Raw genomic sequence first — 26,275 nt, 5'->3', positions numbered from 1 at the left:
CTATTGAGAAATCAGCTGATAAGTCATGGGAGATTTCTTGTGGGTAACTAATTGCTTTTCCCTTGCTTCTTTTAATATTCTCTCTTTGCCTTTAACCTTTGCTGTTTTATTTATGATGTGTCTTGGTGTGAACCTCTTTGGGTTCATGTTCTTTGGGACTCTTTGTGTTTCCTGGACTTGTATGTTTATTTCTTTCACCAGATTAGGGAAGTTTTCAGTCATTATATTTTTCAAATAAAATTTCAATTCCTTGCTCTCTCTTTTTCTCTTCTCCTTCTGGCCACTTAATATGAATGTTGGCATGCTTCAAATTGTCCCTGAGGTTCCTTAAACTATCCTCATCTCTTTGTTGTTGGATTCCTTTTTTCTGTTCAGATTGAGTGCTTTCTGTTTCCATATCATCCAAATTGCTGATTTGATCCTCTGTTTTATCTACTCTACTGTTGATTCCCTGTAAAGTAGTCTTAAAGTAGTCTTCATTTCAGTTAGTGTATCCTTCATTTCTGACTGGTTCTTTTTTTATGTTTTTTATCTCCATTTTTGTGTTTCCTATCTCTTTGTTAAAGTTTTCACTGAGATCATTGAGCATCCTTATAACCATTGTTTTAATCTTTGCATCAGATAGATAGCTGGTCTCCACTTTATTTAGTTCTTTTCTGGAGTTTCATTCTTTTCTTTTATGTGGGATATGTTTCCTTGTCTTGTCACTTTGGCAGCCTCCCTGTGTTTTTTGCTTTGTATTAGGTAGAGCTGAAAAATCTCGTGGTCTATGTAAAGCCACATAGTAAGTGTTTCTACATAGTAAGTGTCTTGTAGGGCCCAGTGGCGTAGCCTCCCTGGTCACCAGAGCTGGGTGCTTAAAGTGTATCCCCCTTGTGGGCTGCATTCACTCTCCTAGAGTAGTTGAGTCTTGATTGCTTTTGTCATGTCAATGGGAGGGATTTACCCCAGCCTGATCAACTGTGAGGACTGGCAGTAACCGTGCTGGTGATCTGTTATGCAGCCGAACCCCATGGAGCAAGATTGGCTTCTGTGGGGTTCTGGTGCCTACTGATTCTGTCATTAAGTGTTTTGATCATGGAGGTGGATGGGTGGTACTGGGACAGAGTTTGAAGCTGTCCACTGAGTGCTCTGGGGCCTCCCAGGAGTTACAGGCTATGCCTTGTCAGGGCCACTTGGTATGGACTACAGTGATCTGCAGATGGCTGCTACTCATGCTGGACTTGCAGTTTTCCAAGATAGACAAACCTGTAAACCAAGGCCAGTTGCAGCTAGTGCTAAGTCTGGGGCCACTTAGCAAGGGTCACAGGGTTAGATGCTACATGCTTGTGGTTTGTGGACCTTTGAGCAATTTTAGGAAAGTCTATAGCATGATTCAGGACAGGCAGTTTGTATGGAAAAGCCACTGGAAATGTTTTGGGTGGGGCAGGGGCTTAGGGAATCAGCAGGGTGGGGGCCAAAAGTGGTAGCCAGGTTGATGGAGACTCAGATATGGAACCTGCTTGCCAGATCTGTGAGAGAATGGTTCAGCAAAGGAATAATGGCCTTCACTAGCACTTCTGTATTGGAGATCTACCTCTCCAGACTTTATCCTGAAGCCTGATAATTCAGTTTCACCTTACATGTCCCTGATGCCTTTTGAGCTATTTCTCCAGCACTGGAGCCCAAAGCAGTAAATCTGGGTAGTTCTGTTCATGAGCTCTTTAAGACAAACTCCTGGGACTCCAGAAAGCCCTCTGCATCACTCAATCACAATCCCCGCTGGTTTACACAGCCAGAAGTTTTGGAGACTCCTCTTCCCAGCACTAGAACATTGGGGTGGGGGGCCTGGTAAGGGACTGTGACTTCTCATTCCTCAGGGGGACTTCTGCAGTCAACGTATCACTCCCAATTTTTATCTGCCACATGTGGGTATGGAAACAACCTGCTCTGTTTCTCTGCTGCTCTTACCAGTCTCAATATGGTTTCTTTTCTATATGCTTAGTATAGGACCTCTGTTCAGCTAGATTTTAGGCATTTTTGAATGATTGTTTTTTCACTTAGTTGTAATTTTGATGTGGTTGTGGGAGGTTCCAAGTGCCCTGTTTCCCAACCCTTCCATCTTGACCAGAAGCTGAATCTTCTTTCAAAATTTTAATTTATTCCTTCATTTATTAAATCAGCTAAACTATTGAATATCTATGTAAAAGACTACACTAGGTATTGGGACTACAATAAGGAAAAGAAAAAAAATAAAACATGATTACTAACTGTAGGAAGAATAATAAATATTAATCTCTAGAGTTCTAACCTGGTCACATTGCCCCTGGATGATTTCATTTAGCCCAATAAATAACAAATGAATCCATGCCTTTCGTAGCTCTAAATTCAGCCCAGGTGTTTTTAGTGGCATATAGTTACTCCCTCATAACCTATTGGCTCTGAGCAGTTTGACATGAGTATCCTTTGTTCTTATCTCCATTCAACCATTCATTCAACATGAATATGTGCACTGTCCACTCTCAGGTTATAATGGCAAACAAAATGAGACACAGACCTTGCCCTCATAATATCTGGAATATATTTGGACATACAGGTGCTAAAAAGTAAACAAACATGCAATGGCTTTATATTGTGACAAATGCCAAAAGGAAATTATAGGTATGAGATATTAGAAAATTTTGGAAGGGTGGTTATTTTAGCTATTATGATAAGGAAAGCTCCCTAAATGATGACACTTATTCAAGACGAGAATGAAGTACTGCAGTGGGAATATCAAAGGACTAGAGAAAGAGTGCTCTGGGTGAAATGGACCTGTTTCACAAAACAGAACAAATGTCAGTACAGGTACCATGGAATGTGCAAAATTGAAATTACAAGATTTTTACAGAGCAAATACAACAGAGATAGGCAGGGGTCATGTCATATAAGGAGTTTGTATTTCATTCTATATGAAATGGAAAGACACTGAGGTTTTAGCCCAAATTTGACACCTAATTTACATTTGTAAAGGAGTACTTTGATGGCTAAAGAACATATACTAGAGGGACAAAGTAGAAGAGAAACAAGTTAGGATTGTTCAGTCACCTATTGGATTCTCTCTATTCACTTATTACTGAAACATAGGGAAGAGATGATGGTGATTCAGACTACTATAATAGTGGAAGAGTCTTAAAAAGTGCTTATGCTTTGGGTAGAACTGACAGGATTTGCTCATGGATTGGAAATTGAAGATCAAGGAAAGTGAAGAATCAGGATAATTTATTTGTTTTGTCATGAATAATTGGATGTGTTGTTGTAATATTTACTAAGGTAAAGTGACCAATGATTTAAAGGTGAGTTGGAGGATTAAGATGTATGTTTCATACCTTCTATGCTTGAGACGTCTTTTAGACTTCCAGTTAGGAATATTATGTAAGCAGTTGGAAAAATCTAGAGCTAAAGGAAAAAAACCTAATCGATATATTAATATCGAAGTCATCAACATATAGGTAATATTTAAAAGAGAGTATTGCATAAGAACATCTAGGAAAAGAATATGAATACAGAACAGAAGGGGCCTGAAGATCAATTCTTAGGGAATGCCAACACATAGAAGTTGGGAAGAAGAAGATGAACCAGCAAGGGAGACTAAGAAGGAGTGGCCAGTAAGATATTAAAAAAGTTTTAAAAGGACAAAAAAATTCTAGAACATATTTCTATATTTAGCAAACAGATGTTATATAAGTATCTCCCATATCACAAGTAAAACCACCAGATAAAATATTTTAGCTATCTTTTAATACATAGTTGTTCTGTAAGTTGAGCTTGCAGAAACATCAGGAATTTCAAGAAAGCTAGATCTGATTTAAAAAGTCACATTCACAAGGGTAAGTAAATGAGTGCTGAAGTCAATATCTTCCTATATGTTAAAATTACAGATTTAAATATTCAGGAATGGAGAGGAGAAAACACCTGGGTTCAAAAGTATAGAAAGAGCCAGGAAGTATAACACCACCAGAAAGTGAAGTACAAGAAATATATCTCATTCTCAAGAATGGCATAGTGGGCACATATGCCTGTTTCCATCTTAGTTTTATGTGGCAAGGAAATTTAAAAAAAAGGTAAATAATTGGATTAGACCTCTCTACCTTCAGTTATTCTCTTTCTAATGGAGAATTTGGAAAGTTAAAAAATATATATTTTAGGCTCCCTTGTAGCCATAATCAATTCATCCAAGTTGAGAAGGCAAAAATGAAGCTGGCACCTTTTCTTGTAGTACACACAACTATCACACAAGTTCTGGTAGACACACATATTTGTAGCCACTGGAGTCCATGTTTACATGTCTGGGCACCAGTTTCTTGGGTATGAGGCAATCGTGGCAGCCACATGGTAGTATAGTAACAATAACAAACTGTTCAGGGCTTCAGTACTATAGTTGCAATAATGTGATTTTGAAATCTGAAGTCTAGGCATATCCCTGATTTCTACTTCTCTGTATCTTCTCATCATTTTTAAGCACCTAATATCATGTAGCATATTCTTTTCTGCTTAAAATGCAGAACATTTGCTGTTTCCTTCACTAAATCCTAACCATTAAAATCTCTCTGAGAAATTCTATCTATAAGTCTGTATTCTTCCTGGGCTAGAGCTGGATTTCACAACATCTCTGTGCATTTAAAAAAAAAAAAAGAGCCAAAAATATTTAAAGAGCCCTGGCTGGTGTGACTCATGGATTCAGCCTGTGAATCAAAGGGTTGCCACTTGGATTCCTATTCAGGGCACATACCTGGGTTGCAGGCCAGGTCCCCAGTAGGGGGCGTGCGAGAGGCAACCACACATTGATGTTTCCCTCTCTTTCTTCCTCCCTGCCCTCTGTCAAAAATAAATAAATAAAATCTTTAAGGAAAAAAAAGATTAAAGATTTCCCAGTTGATAGTGCCCCCGGGGAGTGACTGACAGAAAAAAATCAAAATTTATCTCTGAGATAACTTTTAACTTCAGGTTTCAAATAAATCAACAAAAATGTTTAAAGAATTCACAGTCAAAAATCCCTAAACCAACAAGGGGAGAAATAAGTAACTACAAATGAGAACCAGCAAAAATAAAAGTAAACAAAAGATTACATTATCAAAATGGGAAAGAATGCTAATATTGGTATCATCAGATAGAGACAATATAATGAGCATATTTAATATATTTAAATAAAAATATCAGGGAGTTTACATTAAATTAAAGAGTACTGTCAAAATTTATAAGGTGGATTTGAAATAAAAGAAGTTCTAGAAGTGAAAAACACTATTAGAAACTACAGTCTAAATAGCATAATGCATATACTAGAATAGAAAATTAATAAAGTATACTCTAAAACTAAAGAAGTTTCCTAGAAAAAAAAACAAAAAGAGATAAGAGATGGAAATATGGACGAGAGGTTACAGATGTGTAGGACAAAATGAGTAGTCTAACATAACTGATTGGGTTTCCAGAATCAAAGAAGAGACCATACAATTTTGAAGCAATGTTAAATAAGAAATGAGTTGTTGAGAAATTTTAGAATTGATAAAAAGCATAAATCCTCAGAATCAGAAATCCTAATAAATTCCAAGCAGGAAAAAATACACACTTAGAAATATTGTGGTCAAATTTTAAAACACCAACCACACAAAAAAAATATTTAAAAAGCAACAATTAAAGCAAGAAAAAGTAGAATAAGATCTTCAAAATAAGAAGCAGACAAAACTATTATTAAATTAAGAATTCAACAAAAAGTTAAAGTAACTTTCAAAAATAAATATCAAATAAAATAATTTCATATATCAACATTTGAGAAGACTTACAACTACAGACCCTCATCAAAGGAGCTTCTAAGGGACACACTTTAGAAGTAAGGAAAATAATCCAGAAAATGGAGTGGAGGAAACAATTTCATTATGAATGAAATGAAAGTCTGGAGGCTGAGTATCCCAGAAGTGAATCAAAGGAAGAAACTTACAACTGTATGAAGTGAGAAGAGAATAGATTAGGTTTAAAAGACTTCAAATACTGGCAATCTTTCAAAAAATAGGTGAATCCACAGTGATACTTGAATTCAAGTATATCTTTAGCATGTTTTATTCTTATAGCAAATACACTAAACATTACATATCCACAATTATACCCATCCTTTTCTCTAAAATAGTCTTGCTTCCATAATTTTTATCTCATTGAATCATATCATTACCTACATAACCAGTTGCCAACAATTATTTTTTGCATGTTCAATATGTTTATTATCTTTATCTGAAAAACCTTGATAGAAAATTGTGGCTTGGTTTATTAGCTCTTAGTGCCCATTCTTGAGTTCTGAGGAAGCTTGCTTTCCTCTGAGTTAACCGATCTTTCTTCTGGGCAAAAGACATTTTGGGATGATTCCACCTCTTCATTTTAACTTCTTTCTCAGGCTTCTTCTCATAGACTGGATTCTCTTGTATAGCAGCATGAGCCTTCTTATACATGTTCTCCATCATGTCTGGAGTTACATTTTTCTTTATGTATTAAGAGAATTGTTTCTTGTAAGTATCTTTGTCTTCTTCCATTAGGTAGTGCATATGATCTGCCACATTCTGACCCATGATGTGCTTCTGATGCACTTCCTCATTGAATTCTTTGCTTTTGGAATCATAACCAGGGAATTGTTCAGTACTGTGAGGAATAGACAAGCTTCCATCCACAGCTCCCTTTAGGGCCCCAAACACTTTATTTCCAGTAGTAGTTCTGGCAAGCCCTGCATGCAAATAGCAGGTGAAGGCACCCGGTTGACCATCAATGCTATCCACATTGTATTCATCTCCAGTCACTTCCACTTGGCCTTCATATATCTTGTCCATGCCAAACCTATTGAGAAGCCTGTGGGCCAGCAGCAGGCCAACACAATATGCTGCAGCATGATTTGTCAGGCCAACCTTCACACCATACTTTGGGAGTTCATGAGCATAAGCTGCACAAACTACCATATCTCCTTCTATACGAGCCTAAGCAATCTGACAAACAATAAATCTGTTGGTTATATGAACTATCAGCCTGTACTTATTTTTATCCTGAATTACCAAGCATTTCTAGGCATAGTAATCAGTTTTATCCACTTGTCATCTTCTAAATTTCCCTTGGTATCTTTTGAAGTAGGCCTTATTTTTGACAACTTTTACAAACCTCATCCTGTGGATGAAAGACCCATGTCCGCAGCTTGCTACAGACCTACAGACCCAGCAGAGTTCCAGTAGGGGGAAAAGCCCAGTTGCCAATTAGTTTTAAACATAACTTGAAAGTAGGAGCATTAGGAAATTATTTTGAGTGAATTTGTATCTGTTTGTGATAATTCGGAAAATCCAAGTTGAAGCAGTTCTAGAAGTTCACCAGCTAGAAAGAGCCATTTGTAGTGACTCTGTGATGGGCAGTCCTGACTACCTGCCTTTAGGAATGAAGGCCTATTCTCCCAGTGCCTGGGCATTCTGGGGGATGATGGCCCTCATCAGACACCCTTCATTGTGGAGTGAGTCAGCTTAGGAAAAGAGCTTCTTTCCAGGGGAGATCACATTCAATTATGGGTCACAGCAGGGATATAAAGGCCCTACAAGTTTCCCCAACTTGGAAAAATGCTAAAGGGTGAGGTCTACCTTGAGAATGCTTCATAGCTTTACCTCTCAAGCACAATCTGTACCAAGTTTCCTTTCTACAAATGTTGAGAAGAGAGAACTCTCTAATAAATGTTCTGCATGTTAATTTATGTCTCAGTCTGCCTCCAGGGAAATCTAAAGCGGTAGCTATTAAAGTATTAGAGTAGTATACTTTTAACAGTTCAATGAAACTAAAAATGGTATTAGTGAAATAATCTAACATACATTTTCACTACCCTAAGAATAATTTTCAGTCCATTTTATTGCTTGAATTTTATAATACTTCTCTTATCATTTTTTTCTTGCTGTAACAAAGTGAGCAATATATAATTTAAGTAGGGTTAAACCTGGTCCTTTTATAAAAGGGAGACAGGAAAGGAAGACAGGAAGGAAGGAAGGAAGGAAGGAAGGAAGGAAGGAAGGAAGGAAGGAAGTCCAACCTCTTGCATAGCTCTAGATAGTTGTTACATTTTCATGAATTCTGAAATTCTCACTAGTGGACCTCAACCTTGGCTGCACCCCAATAATACTCATGGAGTTAAAAAATGGATGTTGTAACATCCCAGAATTTCTGATTCAGTTATTCTGAAGTGATGTTCTGGTGCCCAATTGTTTTTTAACATGAAATAAAATTCCTAAAAGAGTTGAAAATCATTTATTGACACAGCATTTTAGGTTATCTATTTACCAGTCTCAGCTGTCTGACCTTATTTCCTATGATCTTCTAACATGATCTTCTCTGTCCCCGTATAAGACATTGCTAATAGCTCTTTTTTTTGAACAATAGTCTGCAATACCATGATCATCTTTCTATCCCTTTTCCTCCACTTACTATTTCATGTTCCTTATTCCAATTGGTTTTTGTAATACTTGATTCTATACTTAGTGTTCTATAAAAGCTTTTCTTTCACTTTATTTCATAAATATCTTCATTTATTTTCAGATGCATGAAGCCTCATAGGTCATATAATGTACTTATTTTACAGGCGGTTATGTTAGTTTTCTGTTATGTAACAAACTGCCACATACTTAGCTACTTAAAACAATCACTATCTGTTACCTTACAGGTCAGTTGTCTGGGCAGTCTCAAGCGGTTTCTCAGCCTAGGGTATTACAAAGCCAAAATTAAAATAGCGGGCAGGCTGGATTCTTATCAGGGTTCCAGGAAATAATCCATTTCTAAGTTCATTTGGATAATTGACAGAATTCTGATATTTGTTGTTACAAAACCAAAGACATATTTTCCTGGATGGGTATCAATCATCGAAGGGTTAGTCTGGCTCTCTTAGAAGCTGCTCCCAGCTCTTTTCTACATGCAACACCTGCCGCTCTTGCATTGAATCCTTCTGATGCTTTGAATCTCTCTGGCTTCCTCTTCTGCGTCTAGTCAGAAAGAAACTTTCTGCTTTTAAAGGCTCATGTATTAGGTCAAGTCCACCTGGATAATTTTCTTATCTTAAGGTCATTTGAACAGTAACCTTAATTGCATCTGCAAAATTCCTTTTGCTATGTAATGTGACATATTTATGGGAATGAAATCAGGGGTGAATATCATAGGGCATATTAGAATTCTTCCTCTCACAGCAGTTTTAAAAAATTCTTTTAATATTTCATATGTGACCATTTGAGATCCCAGGTAAATTAAGAAATAATTTACAGGGAACAGTGGTCTCTTCTATAAAATAAAAAATCTGTGGTAGTTTCTACCGTGTTCATACACAAATTCTTATCCACTGAGTTACTTACTAACTTATTCAAAAACATATAGGATACCTCTGTATTTAGGATCAACAACATCTGCATCGAATACCTGAATATATGTTTTTTCTTGATTATGTAACATTCACTCCCCCTCCCTGCAAGTGACCATGTTCTTTTGGGGAGAAATCTAGTGGTTTGCTGGAGCCAACTTGTTTTAGCTCTCAAGAATATGTTGTAAGCATCTCTTCCCAACTTACAAAGAAATCATATTGGTTGCTTCAAATTATTCCTTATAGTTGAAACATTACTCCAGTGAAATCTATAAATTCTTTTTAAAAGGGTCCTTTTTTTCTTTCTGGAGAGCTACTTATTAAATATTTACCAACACATCACTGCAAGTAACCTTTGCCTCATCTTTGACACCTTACTTGTTGCAAGAGTATTTATTTCATTCCCTCATTCCATGACCCCAGCCACCCACCTACCCTCACCACCCTCACCAGCTCTGACACCAGCAGAAAGAGAACCTGTGACACAAACCTGGCCAAATAGATGCTTCTCTAGGATTTGTACTTTTAAGTGAGAAAGACAAAGATAGTAAAAGTAGTGAAACATTCTGTATATATACTCTAAATAGGTGAATTGTATGCCATGTGACTTACATTTCAGTAAAGCTGTTAAACAAAGATTCTACAAGATCATGCCTCTCATCCTTGCTTCTAAACCTCTAAGAGCAGTCATGTGTCTATCTGTCTTCAAGGTTAATTTTTGACACCTTCATTAAAGAGCCTAGCATACATTCTGCAAATTACTTTTCACTCAAAGTAGCCGAAGTCTTTTTCCTTTGGCTTACAAATTAGAAACTATAACATGCATAATATTAACTTCAAGTCCATATTAATAACAATATTAATTTCTCCTTATTTGGAACTGACCTATTTTCAACATAAACACTAATTAACAAAAATGGCAGTATCTGATTATCTATAGTTATTCTATTTTTGTGAGGTTCTGCTTATTATTTTTTCCAGCTCATCAGGTATTTTAGAACAAGATACTAGCTGACTTCTCTAAAAGCTGATTCCTACTGGCAACATAGCATACTCACTCTCTTGCAAAATAAAAAGGAAGAAAGAAAGACATACACTGTGTGGTTTTTTGGCTCACTAGAGTCATCAGGAAATTTCTAAGGTTCAGAACAAAAAAGTACATAGTATATGAAGTAATTTGAAATTATAAGTCACATTTTTACATTAAACTTAATATTGCCTAGTCTCAGATTATATATTCTTTGCCAAATGTCCTAAGAAAGTAGTAACAACAGGAAGATGGTGGCAAGGTAGGAGGGAGAAGATTCTATTTCTCTCTACACATGGGAGAAAAACCTAGCCAATCTGTGAAGGAACAGAGCAAACAGCCAACAGTATCCCAGCACATATGAAAATAGGAGACCAAAAATTGTAGAGGACATTGAAAAACCAGATGGTAATGAGACTGCTTTAGGACAATAAGGTCCCAGGGCCCAGCTCAAGGACCAGGGGGACTGCGGCCCCAGGCCCGGCACCCACTGAGTCTGCCACAGGGTTCTTGGAAGAGAGCTGGGTCAACAGCTCCCTCCCCGGGCCAAACAAGGCTTGAGCAGCACTGGAAGAGACCTGGTTGCTTGAAGTAGCAGAGAGGGGAATAAGGACTAAGTAGCAAACACACAGGGGCTATAAGCACCCATGAAGTCTGTGGATGCCGGCTGGGGAGAGTTGAGAGTTGGGCCCTGTCAGGCCCTGACCCCGATAGTCCCAGGTCTGGCTGGAGAACTGGGCTGTGAGAGAGGCCAGGCCATTGCAGAGTGGCAGGCTTGAGTAGGAGGAATTTCTCAAAAAGGGAAAAAAGAGACATTGTTTGGGGAATTCTCCTGCAGCAATTGCTCTGGCCTCCTCTCCACCCAGCCAGCCCGTGCTCCCAAGGTGGTGTGAAAGGCCCTGTGTGCACTCCTGTAGCCCTGGGAGGTGGCCTGGCTGAGCAGGCGCCTGCATACAGGAGGAGTATGCTCTGTGGAAGACCTGGATCCCACACCCATAACCCCAGGGAGAGTGCACTCTGCAGAAGGCCCAGATCCCACAGCTGTAACCCTGGAGAGAGTGCACTCTGAGGAAGGACTGGATCCCACACCCAAAGCCCTGGGGAGAGGCAGCAGGCTAGCCCTGGGGAGATTGTGTGAAGGCTGACTGGTTGCTGATCAGGAAGCTGAGAGGAGCAAAATCAATCACCCCTCAGCCTGCTGCAGCCAGCAAGACCAGAAAAACTGGTTTCGCCAGTTTGAAAACAGCAAGAGGATTTTTTTAAAGTAATTCTTTATTTTTTAATTTTCATTATTTTTTAAATCTCTCAATTCCTTTTTCATCTCCTTCTTTCTCATCTTATTCCTTCTTCCTTTCTTTCCAATTTTATCCCTTTTTCCTTTCTTCATCTTCTTTTCTTCTCCTTCTTCTTCTTCTTCAATCCCCACAAGTGAGACAAAAAAACCTGGAACTGTGAAAAGACCAGAGCTGGACCCCAAAAGGGGGCATCCCAACAGCTGAGACAGTGAGGCAAATTTCACTTTGCTATTACAGAGAAACTACAAGTTACTGCTTATATGTATTATTATTTTTTATTATTCTTATATCTTTTATTTTAATAGTATTTTTTAATTCCTCTTCGTTCTGTTTAGTCTTCTTCCCTTGGCTGGTTACATTGTATCATTTGACAGGATTCCCCTGTTCTCTCTTTCATAGTGTATTGCTAATTTACTGTCCTTCACTTCACTTGTGTTCCATTAGTACACTACTCAAGGTCCTATACTCCCTATTCTTGTTATCCAGATCATATAGATTCTGTCATATAATTGTTGCTCCATTATTATTGTAAATAACAGTTTTTCCATACAATTGTAAATACCATACAACACCCCTCCCAGATATTAGCCCACTTCACGGTTTCTTGAACTCTATTACCGTACTGGTTAACCCTACTCTCTCACAAACTACACCTATTTACTATCCTTTACTCTCACTTTACCTCAGAATCTGACCTTCCACAACCTCACTGCTTGCTAGATCCAACTCACAATCCTTCCCTCTCCAATAAGAATCTTATCTTCTTTCCATCCTTTCTAAAAAATGCCTAGCTGGGTGGATCATGGTTAAGATCATGTTTAACACTATATATAGCCAAAGGATTTCCTATCTATTCTCTACCAGCTGCTACTGTAAATATCATAGAATACTCTCTTGCTGTCTTAAACCATTTTGCCTTCCCCTTCCAAATGATCACAAAAAAGAGTAGGTGGAAACTGTGAACACCAGGGTACCCGCTGGAAGAGGAAACACAACAACAAAGGAACCACCAGCAGATAACAACAGAAGAAGGTGAAGGAGAGAGTGGAAGCCACACTAACCTCAATCCAGGACCTATCTGGAAATACAACTAAATAGTGAAGAAATTACCCAGAACAAACAACTGAACAAGAGTAGGAGAGAATCCTCAAAACCTTGTACACACAGAAGAACCAGCTTCAACACAACCTGCCCACACCAGCACAACAAAATACAGGAGGTAGTGGACAGAGTGACCCTCAGTTAACCCACTGGTGGGAGGGACCCACCAAAGAAAGACCCAACAACAATCAAAACCCAAAGACAAACACAGAGCCAAGTTAAATGACATCCCAAGACCATTGAGCTCAGGAGATCAAGGAGACTGCACCACTGCAACTAACAGGTGTTCTACCACAGAAGTTCATACCATAAAAACAGGGAGTCAGAACAGATAAATTTAAGAAAGCTAAACTAACAAGAAGAGTCTCACAAACAATGAGAAGACAAAAAACAATCCCCAAATAAAAGGAAAGGAGGAAACCTCAGGACAAATGCTAAATGAAGTAGAGGCAACTCAACTATCAGATATGGAGTTCAAAGCAATGGTTATAAGGAAACTCAATAAGCACACAGTGAATTACCAGAAACTACAGGGAAACTACAATGAATTCACTGCAAACTATATCAACATGAAAAAGGAAATAGAAACTATCAACAAGGGCCAAGAGGAAATGAAGAATACAATTTCTGAACTGAAGAACAAAGTAGAAGAAATGAAAAGCAGGATCAATGAAGCAGAAGATTGGATCACTGAATTGGAGGACAAGTAGAAAAAAACACCTAGAAAGAGCAAAAAAAAGGAAAAGAGGATCAGAAAGAATGAAGGGGAATTAAGAGAAATGCAAGAAAATATGAAATGTAATAATATCCATATAATAGGGACACCAGAAGGAGAAGAGCAAGGGTAGAAAAACTATTTGAAAAAGTAATGATGTAAAACTTCCCTAATTTGATGAGAGAAAAAGTCACACAAATCCAGGAAACACTGAGTCCCAATCAAAAGGAATTCAAAGAGGCCCACTTCAAGACACATCATAATTAAAATGGCAAAATGCCAAGACAAAAAGAAATCTTAAAGGAAGCAAGGAAGAAACAGGAAGTAACATACAAGGGAGCCCCTATATGGTTAGCAGCTGGCTTCTCAATGGAAACACTCCAAGTCAGAAGACAATCGCAAGAAATATTCCAAGTAATGAGAACCAGAGGCCTGCAACCAAGGCTACTGTACCCAGCAAGGCTCTCAATCAAGATAGAAAGCCAAATAAGAAGCTTCCCAGACAAAAGAAGTCTAAAAGAATACACCTCCGCCAAACCAGCTCTGCAAGAGATACTAAAGGGACTGCTTTAAGGAAAGGAAGGAAAAGAGGGAGAGAGGAATACAGGTACACAAATAGCAATGAATAAGTAACTATCAATAATAACCTTAAAAGTAATTAGATTAAATGCTCCAATCAAAAGACATAGAAGAGCTGAATGGATAAGAAAGAATGACCCACACTTATGCTGCCTACAAGAGACCTATATCAGGACAAAATACCAACACAGACTGAAAGTGAAGGGCTGGAAACAAATTTTCCAAGCAAACAGGCAGAAAAAAAGTTGGGGTAGCAATACTCATATCAGACAAAATTGACTTCCAAAAAAGGGCCAGAAAGAGAGACCCAGAGGTTACTTCATAATACTCAAGGGAAGAATCCACCAAGAAGACATAAGCATTGTAAATATATATGTACCCAACATAGGAGCACCCAAATACATAAAGAAAATCTTGGAGGACTTCAAGAAAGATATTTACAGCCACACAATTATAGTAGGGGATCTGAACACCGCATTGTCAAAAATGGAAAGATCTTCCAAACAAAATAACGACAAAGCTATTGTGGAATTGAACAATGCCCTAGATGAAATGGTCTTAACTGATATATATAGAGCCCTCGATCCCAAAGAAGCTAAATACACATTCTTTTCAAATGCACATGGAACATTTTCAAAGATAGACCACATGATAGGACAAAAAACAAGCCTCAACATTTCAAGAAAATTGAAATCATACCAAGCATCTTCTCGGATCACAAGGGACTGAAACTAGAAACCAACCCCAAGGAAAAAATTCAAAAGCACTCAAAATCATAGAGATTGTATAGCATGGTATTAAACAATGAATGGGTCAAGAATGAAACAAGGGAAGAAATCAAAACGTTTCTGGAAACAAATGAAAATGAACTCACAAGAACCCAAAATTTATGGGACACAGCAAAGGCAGTCCTAACAGGGAAGTTCGTAGTGATACAGGCCTGCCTAAAAAAGATTGAAACATTTCAAACAAACAACCTAACCCTATACCTACAAGAACTTGAGCAATAACAACAAAGACAGCCCAGAGCAAGCAGAAGGAAGGAAATAACCAATATCAAAGAAGAATTAAATGACACAGAGACTAAAAGCACAATTCTAAGGATCAATGAATCCAAAAACTGGTTCTTTGAATAGATATACAAAACGGCAAGCCTTTAAAGCAGACTCATCAAGGAAAAAAAGAGAGAGGATACAAATAAACATAATCAGAAATGAAAGAGGAAAGATTAAAACTGATACCACAGAAATACAAAGGATTGTAAGAAATTACTACAAAGAACAGTATGCCAAGAAATTTGAAAACCTAGGTGAAATGGACAAATTTTTAGAAAAATACAGTCTTCCAAATCTCAATGAAGAAGAAGCAGAAAGTATGAACAGACCAATAACAGCAAATGAAATTGAAGCAGTAATCAAAAAACTTCTGATATAAAAAAGCCCTGGACCAGATGGTCTCACAGGAGAATATTACAAAACATTTAAGGAAGAGCTAACCCCTATCCTTCACAGACTATTCCAAAAATCCAAGAAGATGGAAGACTCCCAAACTCTTTTTATGAGGCAAGCATCATCCTAATCCCAAAACCAGATAAAGACACAACAAAGAAAGAAAACTTCAGGTCAATATTCTTGATGAACATTGACGCTAAAATCCTCAACAAAATATTGGCAAAACGCATCCAACAATACATTAAAAAGATCATACACCATGACCAAGTAGGATTCATCCCAGGGATGCAAGGATGGTACAATATTCACAAATCAGTAAATATAATACATCACTTAAACAAAATCAAAGACAAAAATTACATGATCATATCAATAGATTCGGAAAAAGCATTTGATAAGGTACAGCACCCATTTATGATAAAAACACTCAGCAAAGGGGGAATAGAGGGATCATTCCCCAACATAATAAAGGCCATATATGAGACACCTACAGCCAACATCGTACATAATGGGCAAAAACTATAAACTTTTCCACTAAGATCAGGAAGAAGACAAGGTTGTCCACTTTCACCACTTCTATTCAATATAGTATTGGAAGTTTTAGCCACAGTGATCAGACAACAAAAAGAAATAAAAGGCATCCAAATCAGAAAGGAGGAAACAAAACTGTCATTGTTTGCAGATGACATGATAGTGTACGTGGAAAATCCTATAGACTCCGCCAAAAAACTACTTGACCTATAAATAAATTTGGCAAAACAGCAGGACACAAAGCCAATATTCAGAAATCAAAGGCATTTTTGTATACCAACAATGAAACAGCAGAAGCAGAAATCAAGAAAAAATCCTATTTGATATTAGCAACAAGAAAAATAAAATGCCTAGGAATAAACCTAACCAAGGACATAAAAGAGCTGTACTCAGAAAACTACACAACATTGAAGAAAGAAATCAAGGAAGACACACAAAAAATGGAAACACATACCGTGTTCATGGACTGGAAGAATTAACATAATCAAAAGGTCCATACTACCCAAAGCAATTTACACATTCAATGCAATACCTATTAAAGTACCAATGGCATATCTCACAGACATAGAACAAAACTTCAAAAATTTATATGAAACCATAAATGACCCTGAATAGCTGCTGCAATTTTGAGAAAGAAGAGCAAAAGAGGAGGGATCACAATACCTGACACCAAATGGTATTACAAGACCACTATAATCAAAACAGCCCGGTACTGGCATCAAAACAGGCACATGGACCAATGGAACAGGGCAGAGAGCCCAGAAATAAACCCAAGTCTCTATGGTCAATTAGTATTTGACAAAGGGGGTAGCAACATAAAATGTAGTAAAAATAGCTTTGTCAACAAATGGTGTTGGGAGAACTGGACAGCTACATGCAAAAAAAAAATGAAACTCAAACACCAACTTACACCTTACACAAAAATAAATTCAAGGTGGATAAAAGACTTAAATATAAGTCATGACACCATAAAAGTCCTAGAAGAGAACATATGCAGGAAAATCTCAGATATTCCACACAGCAACATGTTCGCTGATATTTGCCCTTGAGCAAGGGACATAAAACAAAGAATAAACAAATGGGATCTCATCAAAATAGAAAGCTTCTGCATGGCTAAGGAAAACAGTATTAAAATAAAAAGAGAACTAACCATATGGGAAAACATATTTGCTGATGATACCTCAGACAAGGGTTTGATCTCTAAAATATATAAAGAAGTCATACAACTCCACTCTAAGAAGACAAGAAACCCAATTAAAAAATGGACAAAGGACTTGAACAGATACTTCTCCAAGGAGGACATACAGAGGATGCAGAGACATATGAAAAGATGCTCAGTATCACTAGCTATCAGAGAGATGCAAATTAAAAACACAATGAGATATCACTTCACACTGGTCAGAATAGCCATCATAAACAAAGCAACAAACAAGTGTTGGAGAGGTTGTGGAGAAAAGGGGACCCTAGTGCACGGTTGGTGGGATTGCAGGCTGATACAACCACTATGGAAAACAGTATAGAATTTTCTCAGAAAACTAAAAATGGAACTGTCTTTTGAACCCAGCAATTCCACTGCTGGGATTATATCCTAAGAACCCTGAAACACCAATCCAAAAGAACCTATGCACCCCAATGTTCATAGCAGCACAATTTACAATAGCCAAGTGTTGGAAGCAACCTAGGTGTCCATCAGTAAATGTATGGATCAAAAAACTATGGTACAGTTACACAATGGAATTCTATGCAGCAGAGAGAGAGAAGGAGCTCCTACCCTTTGCAACAGTATGGATGGAACTGGAAAGCATTATGCTAAGCGAAATAAGCCAAGCAGTGAAAGACAAATACCATATGATCTCACCTTTAACAGGAACCTAAACAACAAAACAAAGAAACAAGCAAAATATAGCCAAAGACACTCAAATAGAGAACAGGCTGACAGTGAACAGAGGGGAGAGGGGAGAGAATTTCAGGGGAAAAGGGGCAAGGTTTATAGGAACAAGTATAAAGGACACATGGACAAAAACGAGTCAGGGAGGTTAGAAATGGGAGTGAGGTGGAAAAGGCTGGGGGCATAGGCTGGGATGGGAGTAAAAGGCAGAAAACTATACTTGAACAACAATTTTAAAAAATATACACAAAAAAGAAAGTAGTAACAACTTAAGAAATATATAGACAATTCATTTTTAAAAAGAAATATAAAATTGATCCAGGACAGAGAAGCTAAAGTAGAGTTTTGAATTCCCATTCTTCCTTTAGCCTAAATATATATTTATGTAGTAAGAGGAATTTGTGCACTTGATATATATGTGGAAAACAGACACATAACTACTCCTCATTATTTCCCCTGTGGAGGATGCAGCTGAACTGAGAAATACAGACAAACTCTTTTCTTAAATATTGTGCCATATATCAGGTGCATAGGTCATGACTAGCTGTGCATTTGTACAGTACTAATATTAAGCCATAATATTTAAGTTTCAGTTTTGCTATATTATGTATTTTGTAAGGGTGTGTGATATCCAATAGTAAATTGTATCTGAGAGATACTGCGTACTCTGGAGTCAGTGTTGGTGTAGTTTGTGTGTGTGTGTGTGTGTGTGTGTGTGTGTGTGTGTGTTTCTGCAAACTTTGCAGTCAGTGCTGTGTGTGTTTTTGTCATTTACCATTAAAAATGGCTGGAAAAATATATCAATTCAATAATCCAAGAAATGTTGAAGAACTTCAATGAATGTTACTTGAGTCACTTATGAAAATATTTTTGCAAGTGTTGTGGAAAGTATTTATGCCTTAGCATAGCAATATTGTTTGCAATAACTGTTAGAAATGTTTTGCCAAGCCAACTATTGAAGATTCTAACTAATTAAGGTTAAAGACATTTTTTGGTTGTATTTCTTAGCAATATTCATGTTTCCATTATATGAAAAGAAAAATGTTTATTCTGTATGTTTTTATGTTTCTGTTTAATAATTTGTAGATTAGAATGGAAAATATATTAAAGTCATATTATTTATTGCATAAATATAATAAAGGCAAATTTGCTAGCTTTTATTTTTTTTCACATTTCAGCACATACTAGTAATGAATGTATCTTTCAGATACATGTGACCTATGCTGTAATTTTTTTGACCATGACCAGCACAGCATTTAGGGAGAGAGAATAAGGTCATTGTCACATTAACAACAAATGTCACCCAGAAGTTGTACTCCCTGTGTGAAGAGATGACTCATAGAAAGCGTAATTCCATTTGCAAAAAATGAAAATGAAATATGATATAAAATATGTAAAAATTCATATTCTTCAATTGATGTGATTTAGAAATGACAATAGGAAATAAAAACAGGATTACAATTTTGGAATAAATTCCTGAAAAAAATTATTTAACACACAGGTTAATTTCTCAAAAATATTAGTATTATTAGAATCGGGGCAGACAATTTAAATTGTGTATGGCACAAACTATAACAGTTTCTCCTATAAGTTGTCCCTTGTCTATTTGTTTGTTTTTTAAATGGATGTCAACTTGTTCTGTCTCATCAGTTCTGGTAAATCAGTATTCATTTTCACCATTATTACTGGCAGAACATGATGGTACAATAAGCCAAAATGACTAAACACATTGTAAGGAAAAAAAAAGTCAAGAAGAACAGAGAGTATCTCTGTGTAATAGCTAATCCCTTATGAACACATTTAGAAACTGTCTGCAGGTAATTACATTCAGGTAACCCGATCTAAAAATGCCAAGTTCACACAATGGTTCATTTAATTCCATCTGGTGCACGATAATGCGTTCCTTAATGGACACATTGGTTTCAAAGAAAAAAATCACCTCAGATATCAAAAACTCATATTCCCTTGGAAATTACAACAAAAATTAGAATCTCAAAAATGATCTTGCAATGCTTAATTTATAAAAAAGAAAATTAAGGTGATGAATTTAGACTTCTCACTAACTAAATCCCTTTAGTTATGATCCATTTTCTTAATAATGAATATATAGGTTAATATGAAAAATTGGGTCAGGGTATGTAATATCTTGAGGGCAATAAAACAAACTGACATAGAACGTATATAAGTCATTTAATGTATTCCAAATATTTTCCAGGGATCTATTTAACTCTTGAAAAGGCGCCACCTGTCATCAAGGTAAGAAAGGTGTAAATACAGGCACTTGTCACAACCATCGTTGCTCTCCTTTTAGGTTATTAAGATGGCCAGAGAAATTGGCCTCCCAGAATAAAAAATCACACATAATTCAAAGCATCTTAGTGCATGACTTGAGGGGGAAAGAACCTGTATTTGGCCTGTTGAGCAATGTGACTTCTGCCTTTCAATGCTTTTTTCCATCAGATCTCTAATCCTGATGCCTACTAATCCCTCTATTTTTCTCAATTCTTGTTTTACAGAAGGCAGCAGGGTAAATGTACTTCCACTTGTGTGAACTTTTCCCCTTTAGTGGCTATATGTATTTTAAACTTCCTAATACATTTAGGAAAAACAGTCTTTTCCCAAATACTTGTTGAAATGCAACAAACCTTGTTAAAACTATAAAAGTTGAACAGTCTTTCTTTCTATTTGTTTCCTCCTCTGTTGGATTACTTCCCCATCATGTTTATACCATCTTCCAAAGCCTAGGTCCACCCCAGTCCTCTCCTCTTCTTTCTGAATGCTTCTGGAATGTAGCTTCTTTCCTTTGCCCACCACACTCTAATAGCAAACTTTCTTGTGAAATCGGCTCATCAAAATCTGCGTTATTAATTTGATTCTCTCACATCCCTGCTACTTTAAATACTAAATACACCATTTAATAAGCTCAATTTACAAATAGTTGAGTATGTCAACATGTTATTTCATTGCAGTTGTCAAAATGAATTACTTTAATGACCTCCTTATGTCAAAGTTTGAAATGAACCTAAAAAAGAGACTCTGTTAATGGGAATTACTTTTAAATTTTGTATAGAAATGTATGTACCTATTACCTTACAGGGTAAGGAAAAAAAAAGATGGTTCATGGTTTCATTCATTCATTCATTCATTCATTCAATATTTAAGTACCTACAAGCGTCAGGCACAGATATTAGTACTTAGGATACAACAATTAATAAAATAGACAAAGTCCTACTCCAAGAAATTATATGGGGTAAAAGGGTGTTTCATGAAAGTATGAGACAATGAGCAATAAGCATAATAAATAAATTATATTTCATATTAAATAGTGACAAGCATTATGAAAACATATGAAAACAGGGTAAGAGGAAATTATGAGGGGGAGAGTTGCACTATTCTGTAAGACAGTCAGAGAAGGCTCTATTAATAAGGAAAACCTTCAAGAAACACTGAAAGAGAAAACAGTGGTAGCCAAGTGATTTTGTAAAAGAAGAACAATTCATACAAAGATGAAATTGTGAAAGGAGTGTCCCAGTGAAGAGTGAGGTAGTCTTTGCTTATAGTGGAGCCAACCAGGATGGGAGGAGATAGGAGTTAAAACGTAAGGAGGGGAAGCAGGAGGGAGTTTTGTGATGTTGGGTCTTGCAGGGCATTGGAATGTCTTGGGTTTTTATTTTGACAAAGTAATTCCAGATAATAATGTGTGGCAGTCCAGTGGTGACCATGCTTTGGAGACAGGTAGACTTACTACATAAAGTACTGTATTTTGGCAGGTATAATGTGCACTTCTTTGACCAAATTTTTGAGGGAAAAATAAGGACGCACATTATATATGAGTAGTACTAATTCTGCATCTATATAAATGATTTTAATTCTTTCATTTATGCTTATGCGTTAGAAAGCAATCATGACATCTGTATACAAAAATAATACCCTGGAATACAATAATTGGTCTTGTTTCTAAATATAAATAAATAAAAATTGAATTAAGAATTAAAACAAAAGATTTTTTTCCTGAAAGTTTGGGCCAAAAACTTCGTTGTGTATTATACACGGCAAAATATGGTAACTGCTCATGTGCAGGCTTGACCTTTGCATAGTGTGTGCATCCAGTGAATGACCGCTACTGTCACAGCTTAATCAGCTGTCTCTGAGAGGAATGTTCAACTGACACACTTGCTAAAATTGTAAGTAACTCAACCTATTTGTTTTGATGCAAAGATTCCCTCTAACTTTTCACATGAAAGCTTTGAAGATATGTAGTAACATTCCATAAGTGATTATCTTATCACCCTAAAAATATGTTTCTTGGCCCAGGCAAAGTAACTCAATTGGTTAGAGTGTCATCCAGATATGCCAAGGTTGTGGGTTGGATCCCCTGTCAGGGCATATACAAGAATTAATTAATGAATGCATAAACAAGTTGAACAGCAAACTATTTCTCTCTCTGTCCCCTTCTCTCTAAAGTCAATAAGTAAAATTTTTTAACAATAAAAATAAAAATATGTTCCTTCTCTGTGAATGTCTTTTTGAATGCCTACTCCATACTAATACTTAGTATAAAACAGCATTTGAGTCAGAGCTTATCCTAAGAATAGAAATCTGAGTATATTTCTTATGTGTTAGAAAGTCCTTGGTATCTTTCCTCTTGTTAATAGAAGAGTTAATTTGTACATACCAAGGAAGACTTAGAGCTATTGGTAATAATGAACTTATCTTCTCTGTTAGAACCTGGAAAACAATAGAAATATCCTTGTGGATGTACAGAAAATATGTACTTCATCATTTCAACTGACATTCCAAAGAGTTTTGTTCTGTGGCAGACTGCTGTGAGGAAGGAATGATGATTGGTACTTCAAGCCATTCCTCTGCAGAAGGACCCATTTGAAGCATGACTGCTGAAGGAGAAAAGAGTCACAGCTGTAGAGTGACAGCTCTCTCTGCTCCGTTATGTCCTTTTTGAAGTCTGCAGAGCTCAGAATCTGCAGAATATAAGGCATTTCAAGTGATGTCAATATCTCTTTCCCCTGTAGATCCGTTTCCATTTCTCTATTTCTAAATAGCCCTAAACGAGAAAACATTGGTATATAGCTGATGGGGAAATATTATCTTAAAATAAAAATCTCTTCTCAATAAATAATAAACCACAGTGTATCTTAGTAGTTGAAAATAAGTTCATTTCTTGCTGTATTTTTTTTTACATTTCTGAGCTATAAAATAAGACTTTATAATCCCAATTAAACTCCACATTTAAGGATTTGTCTGTGGCATACATCCTTTTATACAAATTATAGTTATTAATGAAACTTCCATGACTGCCTATACACTTGGGGCTTAAAATGCATATTTAAATATTAACAAGGCTCTGATTAAGATGCAGAAACTTGGGTAGAGAAGCTAATGGAAATACTTTGCTCTTGTCTTGTCCTGCTTCTATATTATATTCATCCAAATTCCAATTAGCAACATGAGAATGCAGCATGACTTCCTACGTTTTCTACTTCATTTATAGCACCTTTGGTTTAAGAGGTTAGAGTAAAATGAATATTTTTAGTATTGAAATGGAAAAAGATTTGATTGCATAGTAATTTCAGGTGAATTTTTAAAAGTACGCTGCCTCAACAGCTTGAAATTTTATTCTCCCACCTTCAATTTAGACTTTACAATTAATTAAAAAAATGTTCTTTTTTGTCTTAGCTTTTTGCCTGCTAATTCATTGAATTGTTTCATTGTGTTAATAAGCTCCAGGTCACATGTTTCCTCTTTGTATAGAGCCAGCTATGTCTGGAGGAAATTTGATTCTGATGCTTCAGGACATAATCCAATCTTTGGCTGAATACTTGGCATTGTAAAGTAATGTAAACGTGTCACTTTGGGATATTACAGTAAAACAAAATTAGACTGCATTTCTACTAATGATGCAATAACAGGGATAAGATATTTATACACCTACTCACATTTCCCTTCAACATATTCAACTTTTATGACACTGTAAGTCCCTAGGGCCAAGGCCTGTGTTTGCCCTCTTGGCTGGATAAAATGAATAAATGAATCACTGCTTGGAAGGAGGGGAGGAAGGAAGGAAAGAAGGAAGGGAGGAAGGAAGGGAGGAAGGATAGAAGGAACTATCACCCTTTTTTATAAGATTATTGAGTGAGAATAGAAACAAAGAATATGCATATTTAAATATATTCAAATCTCTCCCACATGAAAAAAAAATCAACCTCTCACATCCTTAAAATTACCAACTTATCTTACTCCACTCTTTTTCAGCAAAAATTCTTGAAGTACCTTCAATTTTCTATCTATTCACTCCCCTTTCTGACATTTTTTTTTTGCCTCTATAAACTCACCTAAATAGTGCACACTAAGATTAACAATGACCTTCAAATTACTAAATGGACATTTGAACAGTCAAGAGTCTTCATATCATCCCAGCACTCAGCAGAATTGGTCTTGTTGATCATTCTCTTGTTTAATGTGCCTTCCTTACATTCTCCTGTTTATCTTCATATTTTTTATCTCTTCCCAATATCCTTTGGATGCTAATCTACACAGTGTGCTGTTAGATGCTGATATTTCTGAATACCCACTCCTTGTCTACTTCTTTCTCTCTCAGGAGTCCTAAGAAAACCATCTCCAGATTTTTATTATATTCTATATAATGATTACTCCTACATTTTATATTCTCCCTCTGAGTTCCAACTGTGTATTCAGGTACACTTGGATATCTCAAAAGATACCTGTGTGGACTGAAATCACTTGTCAAACATCTTGGTCACTTATTCCAGTAAACTTTTCACACATGCACAAAATAAAACTGTAATCCCATAAGTAACTCCACTGTTTGCTTCAGAAAATGCTTGCAGCTCAATTTAGAGAGTCTGCTCACCTGATAAGTTTATTTATCAAGACTGACTTCACAAAACTGGCTTTGTTGTAGCCAGCAATTCTAAACTATTATTTCATGAACATTGCCTAATTCCAATTAGTTCTCTGCCTTGAAAAATCTATCATAAGCTTTTTGATCCGAGACTCCAATGTTTAACAAATATCTCACTCCCACTACCCCCTTTTGAGACACTAAAACCCTTTCAGAGCAGTGGTTCCCCCTTATCCTTAGGGGTTATGTTCCAAGACTCTCAGTGGTTGCCTGAGACCTTGAATTGTACCAAACCCTATATATGGGTACATATGTTTTTTTCTACACATATGTGCTCATGATAAAGTTTAATTTATAAGCAGGCACCATAAGAGATTAACAATAGTAACTAATAATAAAACAACTATAAAATATATAGTAATTAAAGTTATGTAAATGAAGTTTCTCTCTCTCAAAATCTTATTGTACTGTACACGAGGTGTGGATGTGCTGGACAAAGGACTGAGTCACATCCCAGCTGGGACAGAGCAGGACAGCATGAGATTTCATCATGACACTTATATTTGTGGGCAATTTAAAACTTATGAATTCTTTATTTCTGGAATTTTCCACTTAATGTTTTCAGATGGTGGTTGACCATGGGTAGCTGATTCTTAGGTGAAACTGAGGAAAGTGAAACTGTGGATAAGGGAGCAACTACTGGAGTTTCTTTTTTTTTTTTTAATTTTTTAAAAAATATTTTATTTATTTATTTTTAGGGAGGGAAGGAGAGAGAGGGAGAGAGAGAGAAACATCAATGTGCGGTTGCTGGGGGTTATGGCCTGCAACCCAGGAATGTACCCTGGGATACATTCGATTCCCTGGCTGGGAATTGAACCTGGGACACTTTGGTTCCCAGCCCGTGCTCAATCCACTGAGCTACGCCAGCCAGGTTTTTTTTTTAAGATTTTATTTATTTATTTATTTTAGAGAGGGAAGGGAGGGAGAAAGAGAGAGAGAGAAACATCAATGTGTGGTTGCTGGGGGCCTGCAAGCCAGGCATGGCCCTGACTGGGAATCGAACCTGCAACACTTTGGTTCTCAGCCCGTGCTCAATCCACTGAGCTATGCCAGCCTGGAGTTTCTTACTGGAAGTTCCAATGCGTTTAGCTTTGCTTCATTAACAGATGGTGCAGTAATAATTTTAGCAAATTTAATATCTCCAACTCAACTTGTTCAATAATAAATTTAAGGACTTTCCACACAAACCTGCTCAACTTTCAGTGTTCTTTACTTTAATAAAACAATCAGTATGTCTGACTTGGCAAACCAAAAACTTATATGTCCCTTTCTTTACTTACCCATCTTTGAATCACTAAATTGTTTTGTTTTACCTCTCCATTAAATTTTAGCAGAATAAATAAGTTAAACTAGCAATGTGTGTAGTGTTTCATTCTTCTCCTTC

At 36.7% G+C, this 26,275-nt stretch overlaps 1 protein-coding gene and 1 pseudogene across 1 annotated transcript in view; both read right to left on the bottom strand.

Annotated features, from left to right (window-relative positions):
- GRID2 (glutamate ionotropic receptor delta type subunit 2) overlaps window positions 1-26,275 on the bottom strand; it is a 1,404,853-nt gene that overhangs the window by 451,511 nt on the left and 927,067 nt on the right. The gene's annotated exons all lie outside the window — the stretch shown is intronic.
- Window positions 6,237-7,154, bottom strand: LOC123806700 (annotated as a pseudogene).

This window comes from Phyllostomus hastatus, unplaced genomic scaffold (genome assembly GCF_019186645.2).
Source record: "Phyllostomus hastatus isolate PE091 unplaced genomic scaffold, TTU_PhHast_1.1 phas_scaffold_39, whole genome shotgun sequence".
NCBI lineage: Eukaryota > Metazoa > Chordata > Mammalia > Chiroptera > Phyllostomidae > Phyllostomus > Phyllostomus hastatus.
Note: the sequence above shows the minus strand (reverse complement) of the source record. Positions and strands in the feature narration are given on the sequence as shown.